Source organism: Calidris pugnax, unplaced genomic scaffold (genome assembly GCF_001431845.1).
Source record: "Calidris pugnax isolate Ruff unplaced genomic scaffold, ASM143184v1 scaffold57, whole genome shotgun sequence".
Taxonomy (NCBI): domain Eukaryota; kingdom Metazoa; phylum Chordata; class Aves; order Charadriiformes; family Scolopacidae; genus Calidris; species Calidris pugnax.
Window position 1 is genome coordinate 2137170 of NW_015090813.1, and position 10687 is coordinate 2147856.

Sequence of the window (10687 nt, forward strand, 5' to 3'; positions counted from 1 at the left end):
GACAGTGTCAACTATCAGTTCCACCAGCTGTGCCTGGGGACTCCTCTTAACCAAGGAAGAACGTTATTATTAATGGCGATGCAAATCTTTGCTTACATGGCTTAATGCAAGCGACCAGTGGGACTAACATGCCCCTTTATCTTCAATCAAGGCAGCCTGTGTTTTGCACAAAAACGTAATGTGAAATGTAGATAGAAAAAAGTAGCTTCCTTGTATCTCCATGGCACTAGCAAGGCTTTTTATTTCTTACTGAACTTTTGTTTAAGCCCTGCCAGTCAAGCTTTAGTCATACGCACTGGGAATTTTCTGGTACTGCTGGTGAATTATGTTGTCTGACAAGCAATAACTGTCTAATTTTCAATAACAACATTCATCTCAGCATTTGGTTTAGTTCCAGTGGTACCGCTTTGAAATCTTCCTCATGAACTTCAGTTTTACAATCTAATATTCTTATCTTAATAGTTCTGCAAGATGCAAATGTTGCAAAAAAAAAAAAAAGAGTCAGTTTTCTGACTAAAAGCCTTTCAAAAAAACTTAATTTTCAATTGTGTCCACAGAAAAGACAAATGGACTTGGGAAGAAGACGTAGTAATTCTTCCTGAAGAAATACCTTCTAGTGGCAATTTTCCCTGTGAGGAATTGAATCTGGAAGAACTGTCTCAGAATGCATGGAACTCAAGAGATGTATCAAATCTCTGGAGACCTCCTGAAATCTCTGACCATACCACATTGTTCTTGGCTCTGGCACAATAAGACACAAATGAGCTTTTACTATGTTCTCCGTAGAGCTCTTTTTTAAAGGCTGTTTTCTCTGCTAACACTCTTTCATGTGCTCAGGAAAGTCACATGTTGCCCATCCAGGGGGAAAATGAGTCAGCTGTGCCTATGTGGAATCACGCAAGTAAAAAAGGAATATTGGAGTCAGGAAAAATGCATTTTTTATAGTCTTGAAATTATTTGCAAATATTTGTCCAAATGCTTGAATAGTTTTGAATGCCAAGTGCTTTTGGGCAGGATTGTTTTCACAGAACTGCAACAGGAACAATGGAGGTTTTCCCTGCATCCCCTTTTTTATTTAATAGCTTAAGGGTTAAAATGCTTACCCAAGGAACGAGTCACACAAGTTCAGTTCTTTGCCCAACTACAAGGCTAAAAAGTCATGGGTATACGTGAATGAGGCAGAAAGTAGATTCAAACTAGCTCTCCCACTATCTTTATATGAGCGCCTTAATGGCTAAGCCATAGGGTGGTTGAATTTTCTACTGCTGACACTTTTTCCTTTGCATAAAACAAGCTGTCAGCAGCCAAGGTCACAATAAGCCCTCAGTCGGAGGGCTTCGGAGATGAAACCTGAACACTAACCTCCAAAATAGAGAGTCAGCAAAAATAATTAAAAGAGCCCTTCCCCACCCAAACATATATATTCTAGCATGTTAGAGAGAATAATAAATGAGAGCTACAGATTCTAGTCTGCTTCTCTACTGAGAAGAACTGAGACAAACTTTCTCATGTACTTGGTGATGGCTTTAACCCCTGGATTATTCAGGGGAAAGACTTCAGCTTCCAGTTGTGTGTACCCATCCTTTCCTCTGCTTTCCCTCACCCCTCTTCCCTGCAAAATAATGTTACAGATCAAACAAAACAGTTTTTCACACTTAAGTTATTTGTGCATCTCCTTACAGACCAACAGCTGGATGGTAAATTGCTGTCCAGTTGCAGCCCCAGAGCTGCCACTTTGAACACGAGGAACTGGGGGAACCAGACAAAACAGGACAGCAGGACTGGAATATTGTGATCCCCATGAAGTGACAAAATGCAACGTGCTATCGAAGGCAAAAAACATCTCTTAGGAACACCACCCAGTAAACACAAAGACAATATGTAAAGAAAAAAAATAAATTTATTACACGGCTGGAATCTACAGCAGAAGAATTTTATTTAGCTGAATCATATACAACTGTTTGTAACAAATCTGTACGTAAATGCTGTTAACAATCAGTACATAATGAATTGCATTACAATCAGTAGTTTCTATCACGCACTTGCCATGGACATTCTTGCCCTGATCTATCACTGTGCCATATCTAACGCAGCATCATAGAATCATAGAATCACAGAATGGTTTGGGGTGGAAGGGACCTCAAAGATCATCTAGTTCCAACCCCCCTGCCCTGGGCAGGGACACCTCCCACCAGACCAGGTTGCTCCAAGCCCCATCCAGCCTGGCCTTGAACCCCTCCAGGGATGGGGCAGCCACAGCTTCTCTGGGCAACCTGTTCCAGTGTCTCACCACCCTCATAGTAAAAAATTTCTTCCTGAGATCTAATCTGAATATTTTTTCTTCCAATTTAAAACAGTTTCCCCTTGTCCTATCATTACCCTTCCTGGCAAAGAGTCCCTCCCCAGCTCTTCTATAGGCACCCTTCAGGTATTGAAAGGCCGCTATAAGGTCTCCCCGGAGCCTCCTCTTCTCCAGGCTGAACAATCCCAGCTCCCTCAGCCTGTCTTCATAGGAGAGGTGCTCCATCCCTCTGATCATCTTCGTGGCCCTCCGCTGCCCAAAGCACATAGAAGAACAACACTCGCATCCAGCCAACTGCTGTGCATCGATGACGCTGAGGGACACGGCTGCATCATGCAGAAAACGTGTTTATAGCTATAACATCCACAGACCTCAGCGAGGTAAACTTCTCCTGGTAGGTGGAAGTTCCCCTGGCAGTCTGGCACAGGGGCCGTTTCTACAGATTTGTGAGACAACTTGGCTAGCAGTTCTGCAATTTCACAGCTGAGTTCCTTCAAAATATTGGTTGAATGCCAGCCTGCCCTGGTGACTTACTGCTAGCTAATTTGTCAGGTTTAATTCACTTTAAATCCCTGTTCTTACAGCTGAAGGGAACAGGAAAAGAGACACGAAATAAATTGTCTTTGTCCCAGCCACTTGGCCAAAGCAGTAGCGATATGTTAAAATGGAAATCTGGGGAAAGAAAATAGTTCTACTGGTTCTTTATATACAGTTATCCCCAAGCCATCTGTATCGTGCTAAAAGCATAGGGCAGAGTAGTGATAGAAATCACCCTGATAGAAATCACCCTTGGATTTGCACATCTGTCATGGTAATGCCAACCTACTTATGTGCTGATAAAAATGAGCTAAATTAAGAATGATCAGGGAACCCCATTCGCATTATTGAAGCGTCGTGCAGTAAGTGCAAGAGACAGGTGGCATAAGTGCTAAAACAAGATGGAGAGTATGTGCTGCAGGGAATCAATCTACTGCATTAAGGGCTAATGGCACACTCGGTGTTTATCCATTATTTATCACATAAATGAGTATGTACTGTCTAGACTGCAGAGGTGCTTTCATAACAGAGTGACACTGATTACTGAAAATTAAAAAATGAGAGCTGATCTTAATAAATGAATTGAAAATTAGCAAGTGGTAACAAACTCCACGTGGTATATCTGCTCAACCTTAATAACACTGGCTTTTGTTTTGGTTTTATGAAAATCGTTTGATCCGTCGCTTTATTTTAGAGCTTAGAGAATACTGCAAAACCTGGAAAAAAAAGGCAGAGGACTTAGGATGCAATCACTTCCTGCCACTACCACATCCCTTCATTTGCATGCACGCTTTCATTCTGAGCTGCTTTCTGGTTTGCTTTAATATTCTGCTCATTTACTTCTTCTCCCTTTCAGCTTACTGGCACATCAGTGAAAACTAAGAATATCTGCTCATACCGAGGGAAGAACCATGTTACTCAAAATGCATTGTGTACCAGTTGTGGCATGGAAACTACACTCTCTGCATTGTATTTAATGCTTTAATGATGCCAGAACACCTGCCTTGAATAAATAAGTTACATGAGCTCAGGCTGGATCGTGTATCGTTATCAGTGGAATCTGTATCATTAAATTCAGAAGGAGGAGGGTCAAATTTTCACCTCAGACCCACTGAAGGTGTTAAAACTGGACACAAATTTAGATGGTTAATTGAATCAGGAAACTGTTTATAGCCTAATTTTAATAAAAGGAGTACAGGGTTATTTAGGCATGCTAATTTCTTCATGAAGAAAAGAAGAACTGTATCAAATGAGTGGAAAATATGTAGTGCTGAAGTGTTCCCAGTATATTAAATATCTGAAAAAGATGATTTCTACATGAAGATGATTCCGTTCATAGGGAATTATGTAGCAATTTCAAATTTATCCTGAATGTTAGTAATTTGCATTCACCTGCATCCCACCCTGTCATCATCACAGACCAGTGATTCCCAAGAGGAGACACATCATTATATTGCAATTAATAAGGTTTTAACTAGGCATGTCAGCCCTGGAAGCAAGCTGTGGACTTCTTCCATCAGAACCCATCATATCTCTTCAGTTCTATCACAGGCTGCAAGCTGTTGTCCAAAAATTAATACTTTACCAGGATAATAGGCACACTTGGATATGTTTTGAGTGTGTATATTCTGGGCTTTGAGCAACCTGGTCTGGTGGGAGGTGTCCCTGCCCAGGGCAGGGGGTTGGAACTGGATGATCTTTAAGGTCCCTTCCAACCAGAACCATTCTGTAATTCCATGTTTTCAGTGACAAGGTGAAAAATACAAAATTTCCTCAGCTTCCATCAGGAATGTCTGAAATTTTAAAAATCCCTCTTTCCAATCATTGCAGGAAACATTCATGATATCATTTACTCTGATAAGAAGGACATCTCTTATGTTAGGATGCCAACAACAAACAAACAAACAAACCAACCCTCTCAAACCTTGGACTGCTTAGGTTCAGAAAACATAGAGAGAGAGGACAGTTTTGTGATTAATTTAAACCAGACAAAATTAAATGGAGTCTTCCAAAGATTTAGATTGGGTTCTGAATCCCAGTGTGCCATCTGGGCTGCTCATAAATGATAAAGCTGCTAGGTCAGTGGCTGCATAAGTACATGCAAGACTTGAAGATGCTTGAAAATATGCTGTATTTTTTGCAAAATGTTCACGAACAGGATTTCTTCCACCCCCATTCACATGAATGTTTTGGCAAAAAATTGAAGACTTGTGCATCTTCACTCATCTCTAGTAATTGCCCATTCCTAGAGTGACTAGTCAGATTTGCCAGCTAATATACTCCAAAAAGGCACCTAAAAGCTTTCAAAGATATCCTAATTATCATATTTACAGTCTCCAAGCAAAGACATCCTAATTCAGCCTCTTTTACATTTTACATCCAGCAAAGACATCCTAATTCAGCCTCTTCTGAGATTACAACCAGCAAAGACATCCTAATTCAGCCTCTTCTTCTGGTTGATTGGATTGCACTTTTTTAGCTAGTACTCATACTGCTAAGCCTGGTAACGACGCTGCTTCAGGTCTCCTTCACCTGTGGTCCCTTCATGAGACATCTGTGAAGGGCACACAGTTGTGTTCCTTCTGTAAACAGAAAACAACAGCAAAGTCATTCAGTTACTGCATGTGAGATTTGGAGGAAGGAGCTGGGGCAGCCAAACTTTTCCCAAGGATATGAAGTGCTAGATTTTCTCTCCAAACACCCATTATTCCAGTGTGTCCTCCACAGCGGTCGTGTCTATCGTGCAACGGTTGTGTCATCCAGGAAAGCAAGGATTCTGGCTATTTCATTCACTTGCAGACAATTTGCTGTGATGTAGCCATCTCAAGATATTTTGATTTCTATTTTTGTTCCAGTAAGTGGGTAGCAATAACCATAATACAGAAAAAGGTGGTTGGGAGAAAGTTCAAGGTAATTTCAATATGTTCATTTATTCACACACGTGTTTGTGGTGATTTATCTAAGAGCTCAAATCTGCGATAGCGTACAGCTGGTTTCTCTCTGAAGGTTGGTCTAGACCTCCTGCTTCTCCCTTACTTCTCTCCTTTAAACATATCATCATTCTATCCTCTGCAATTAATCTCAAATGATCATCAGGCTATAAAAATATACAAAGCTGAACAAACAGTAGAGAAAGTTATTCATGGCTGTTTCCCTAAACCCGGTTTGCAATTCAGTTTTTGTATCACACATCAATATGTGTGTTTGTCTCCCTTCTCACTTACGTTTTTAAGGGTTTTGTTGTGGATATTTTTTTTCAAGTGGATTTAAAAAGAGGCTTTTAGTTATGGAAATCCAGACGCATGGCAGATTAATAAGTGAGGAAATTACAGGAATAGTTTTCTGTCTACTATATCCACAGTGGCTTTGTGTCTCTAAGAACAAGATTTGAAAGGAGGCTGGAAGAGTGTCAATGAGTGAAGAAGGAAGGGATTTAATCCATCAGTGTAGCCATGGACTGAACTGAAAAGGGAAAAAAGGTAGGAACAAAAAGATAATCCAGAGACATGAAGACACCTTACCCAAAGAGTTCATGTTCTACTTTTCCAGAATATGAATCAGCTCTGAACAAACATTTTTGATACACGGAGGAACAAAAAAAGCATTAGTATCCAGGAAAACCATCCTGTGGATCCATCTATAGTGCAATATCACAGTATGATAGAGATCCCCTGCCACTGTTAGCCCAGAGAAATGTGAGCCTTCAGCAGCAGACTGTATCAAAGGGAAAGACATACACTGAAAAAAGACACAGTTTCTACAAGTTTCTGTAAAAGACATTTTGAGGATGAGCACTAGAATAAAAAATGAGCTAGAACAACAGCTTCCAGCTGGTGATGGAGAGAGCCTGGTTACTGCTGTATTGTCTGGCAGTTACTAAAGAGCCAGAAGCGTGGCGTTCTGCTGAGAGTCACTCCTACCAAGACAGGAAGAGTTGGCAAGGATAAGCATCTCCTGCAGAGGGGTTAGCAGATGACAGCAGGCACCTCCAGGTTTGCTTGGCAGCCCGAAGGCAATACAAGCTTCTGCAAAGTCATCAAAGCCAAACTAGTTAAAAAAACTGGCTGTGCCAAATCTCTGAGATGGGTATTCGGTTACTACCGTCCTTGCTACCCAGTGTCGCCTCTCTGCTACTGAATGACATGCCCTCTCAATTCTGGCTGTTGTATTAGATGCTTATTGCTGCTCTCCCTTGACCAGTTAAACCTCACTGCAGCTGAACCTGAACATTATTCACCCATTCCCAACAGAAGATGCTTCACATTTACTCTATTTTCCAGTGCTGCCCACTAGTCGTTACAGAAAAGAATCTGTTTGTTTAAGAAAAGACAGTATTTTTAGTATCTCAGGTTTCCTCAGAAGCCCAAGATGTAACTGGTTGAAGTATAAGTACATATTCATAATTTTATAATAAATGAAAAAAATAGTTCTTGCTGAGATGAACTTTCAATGAGGACACAAGACAGGAAGGGGGCAGACAAATAATTCTACAACTTTTGACCAGTGACTTGTTCCAATTCAATTCATAAACTACAGATACTAAGCCTCCAGCACAGATTAACAATCACATAGCTCTTTTACTTCGGGGATTTAAACCACCAGAGAGCTCATTTACCAAGATAATCCATAAAGTTGAGGCAAACTTGGTAAGTTAAACGTTAGTTGCATAAGTAGCTCCATCTACACAGAACTGCTGAGGTTGGAAGGGACCTCCTGAGATCATCTAGTTTATCTCCCTGGCTCAAGAAGGGTCAGCTACTGCAGGTTGCCCAGGACCATGTCCCAGTCAGGCTTCCTTCTGACTCTCTCCACAGATGTAGAGCCCAGGTTTTTCTGGGAAACCTGTTCCCATGCTCAACCATCCTGACAGTAAAAAGCATTTTCTTATATTTAGATGGAATTTCATGTGTTTCAAAGGTACCTGGTGACAATTATTAAGCTGGGACTGTCTTCTACCAACAGGGTCTAAGAGAAGGCAGAGACGCTCAGTAAGCAGTTACGTGCAGGGTTAAATTTTCTGGCTTTATAGTTATTTGTGGAAATTTTGTTCATCTTCTTTTGTGCATTTTTAATGAACAAGGAGCTGACTCACATTTCCCCATGGCAAGCAGTTCTGCTTTTTTACTGTTCACTGATATTCCTAAACAATACTGTGTGTCCAGCCTGTTCAAGAATTTGATGGTAGGCAGACGTAGAGTGAGGGGAAAGCTTTTAAAACAGGATGGCAGGTAATTTATAACTGTGTACTGCATGTACCTAACCCATTTCCCAAAGGCTACATCCCTCTGAGATCTCATGCTGCGGCAGAAGAACGTTTGCTCTGGTTTACAGGGGGCCACATCATCTGTGGGCTGGTAGAATACTCCTGGTCACTATTGCTCTTCTGCACCTCAAGAGGCCTGTTATCTGCCTTCCCTTCCTGCTCTGATTGATGTAATCAGCAGAAAGCATATGAAATTAAGATATAAAATCCTTACTGTGAAATAGTTTTGTTGCATACAACATATTTGATCCAAACGTGAAGGAGAGTTAATCTGCTTACACAGTCCCCACTTCACTTACATATTCAGAACTCCTGATTTGGACAATAGGGCCTTTTTCTTTATAAAATCATCCCTTTGGGAAATTCAATCTTAACAGGGGGACAGAAGGCAGCAAATTTTACCTGCTCATTTCTCCCTTATAGCAAGAAAGCTCATGGTCTTTGAGGATAAAACAAAATTTAACTTGTAGAGAGGATGAACGAATTTCCAGCTGCCTCAAACTCTGTTCCACTTGTCTCCTGGTTGTCCCTGCTCCAGTTCCATTTCTTATTGTTAAACACATGCAGACATGTATTGTAGAATACCCAGTACTACGTATGCCCAAATAGTAACTTCACTGTAATCCTTAAACCTAAACTTGAAACTAAATTGGCAATAATCAGTCATCACACAAACAAGTAGCTCTAGAAGTCTTATTAAACACACTGCTTTTCATACATGGTATAAATGCAGTCTTTTCATATTTTTTTTTACCTTTTTTTTTCTCAATCCTTCAATTTTTTTCATTTATATCTCTTCAAAGTAAATGAAGAAATAAAAACTTGCCTAAACTATTAGTAGTATTAACTATGAGCCCAGTTACAGCAGATAACTGTTTCTACCAAAGATTTTGAGTTCAATCCTTCTCTGATACGTGGGGCACTTACTACCCAAGTGATAATTCATCTGACTGAAGAGCTATATATTAAATATATACATATCAACTGAGAACATTTCTAAAAACTCTTCTCTTTGGCATAGGCAAGCTTTTTTCTTCACTAATTTCCTGTTGATTTTTAACTTGCAATGTTTCAATATTTCACTTATGTCCATTGCAAGAAAGCTTAATTTTTGCATGTCTGCTTATGTGGGAGTCACACTCCCCCACACACTTACCTTGGCACAGATTGTACACTCTGCCTCAAATATTAGAAATTGCAGTATCAGGTGCACCACCACGAACACATTGTGCTGAGGCAGTATTACCAATCTCTTAAGAGTTCAAGCATGCATTATTACGCTTATTATTATTACTTTGGAGGCAACCGCTTGTGGCATAATTTCTTGTAAACAACTAATTTGCATTTAAAGCAATTGCTTAAGAAAAGGCATCCCACGGGTCTCAAAACATCTCTCAGTGTCTCACCAATATTCACCAATATCATTGAAATTCACAAAATGCAATGCTGTTCAGAAATTCAAATGTTGCTCCTTTAAAAAAGAAAACAAAAAACAAAAAACAACCAAACAAAAACCAAAATGCCACCATCAAAAAAACCCTCTTATCTCATCTGCTAGCCTGCATAGAAAAGATTAAAACCTGGACTCCAAGATGTTACACTTTATTCTGTCACAGTGCCAAGTAGCAAAAACATCACACTACTCATTTTATATTAACAGTTGGATGAGAAACCCACCTTTTTAGTTCTGTTTTCCACTCAGTTCTCTGGTAGATTTTTAGGCATCTTGCTTCCCCCCCCTTAAGTAGACAGCTTTTATTAACATCTCCCATCCCAGACATACGAGTGATTTGCACTCTCTCTCCTTTCTAAACCCGTTTCTCATCTCTGCTGAATGACAAGTATGACCCATGTCAAACTCCCACTTTCAAATAAAATTACAGTATGTGACTTAGGAAAATTCAGCTGAGGCTTTTCATAACTTACATACACACAGATATTTAAATATAGGACCTGAAAATCACGGGCGAGCACAGAACATCTTATTTTACATGTTTAGTCTACCTTATTATGATTTATGCATTTAATCAAACATCTGAAATGTTTTTGATTTTACGAAGTACCAAAAAGTTGCATTCATATAGGGAAAATTAGTAATCTCATTTTTACTTTGCTGAAAAAAAATTAAGATCAAATCCAAAGGAAAATAAAATCCCCTGCAACCCCATTTCACCAGAGTCGCAAAAGACTTTGCTGCTTGTCTCTCAATAGACAGGGAGTATAAAGTCCACAGTAGCACATAAAGGCTAATGGCAGCCTACAATCTAATTAGCCCTAATTATAATACCGTCCAGAGATTCAACAGATACTTCTTTAGAAAGGACACAGGCACAAAGAACCCACCCACAAAGGAGTTAAGTTTCCTTTTAGAGGTCTAGAAACTTGTAATAAAGAAGAGTCTTTGACCAGGAAGAAGCTTGGCTGAGCCTGGTACGTTAGTTAGCCTGCCTTGAGATTTTCTTGACTGAAAGGAAAAAAAGGGGTGGGGGCTTCATTTAGATTTTCACCTTGGCTTACAAGGCTGAGTGAAGTTTTCCTTTGTATGAGGTTAGGATTTTCTGTGAGTTTTGCTGAGATTTCTATGG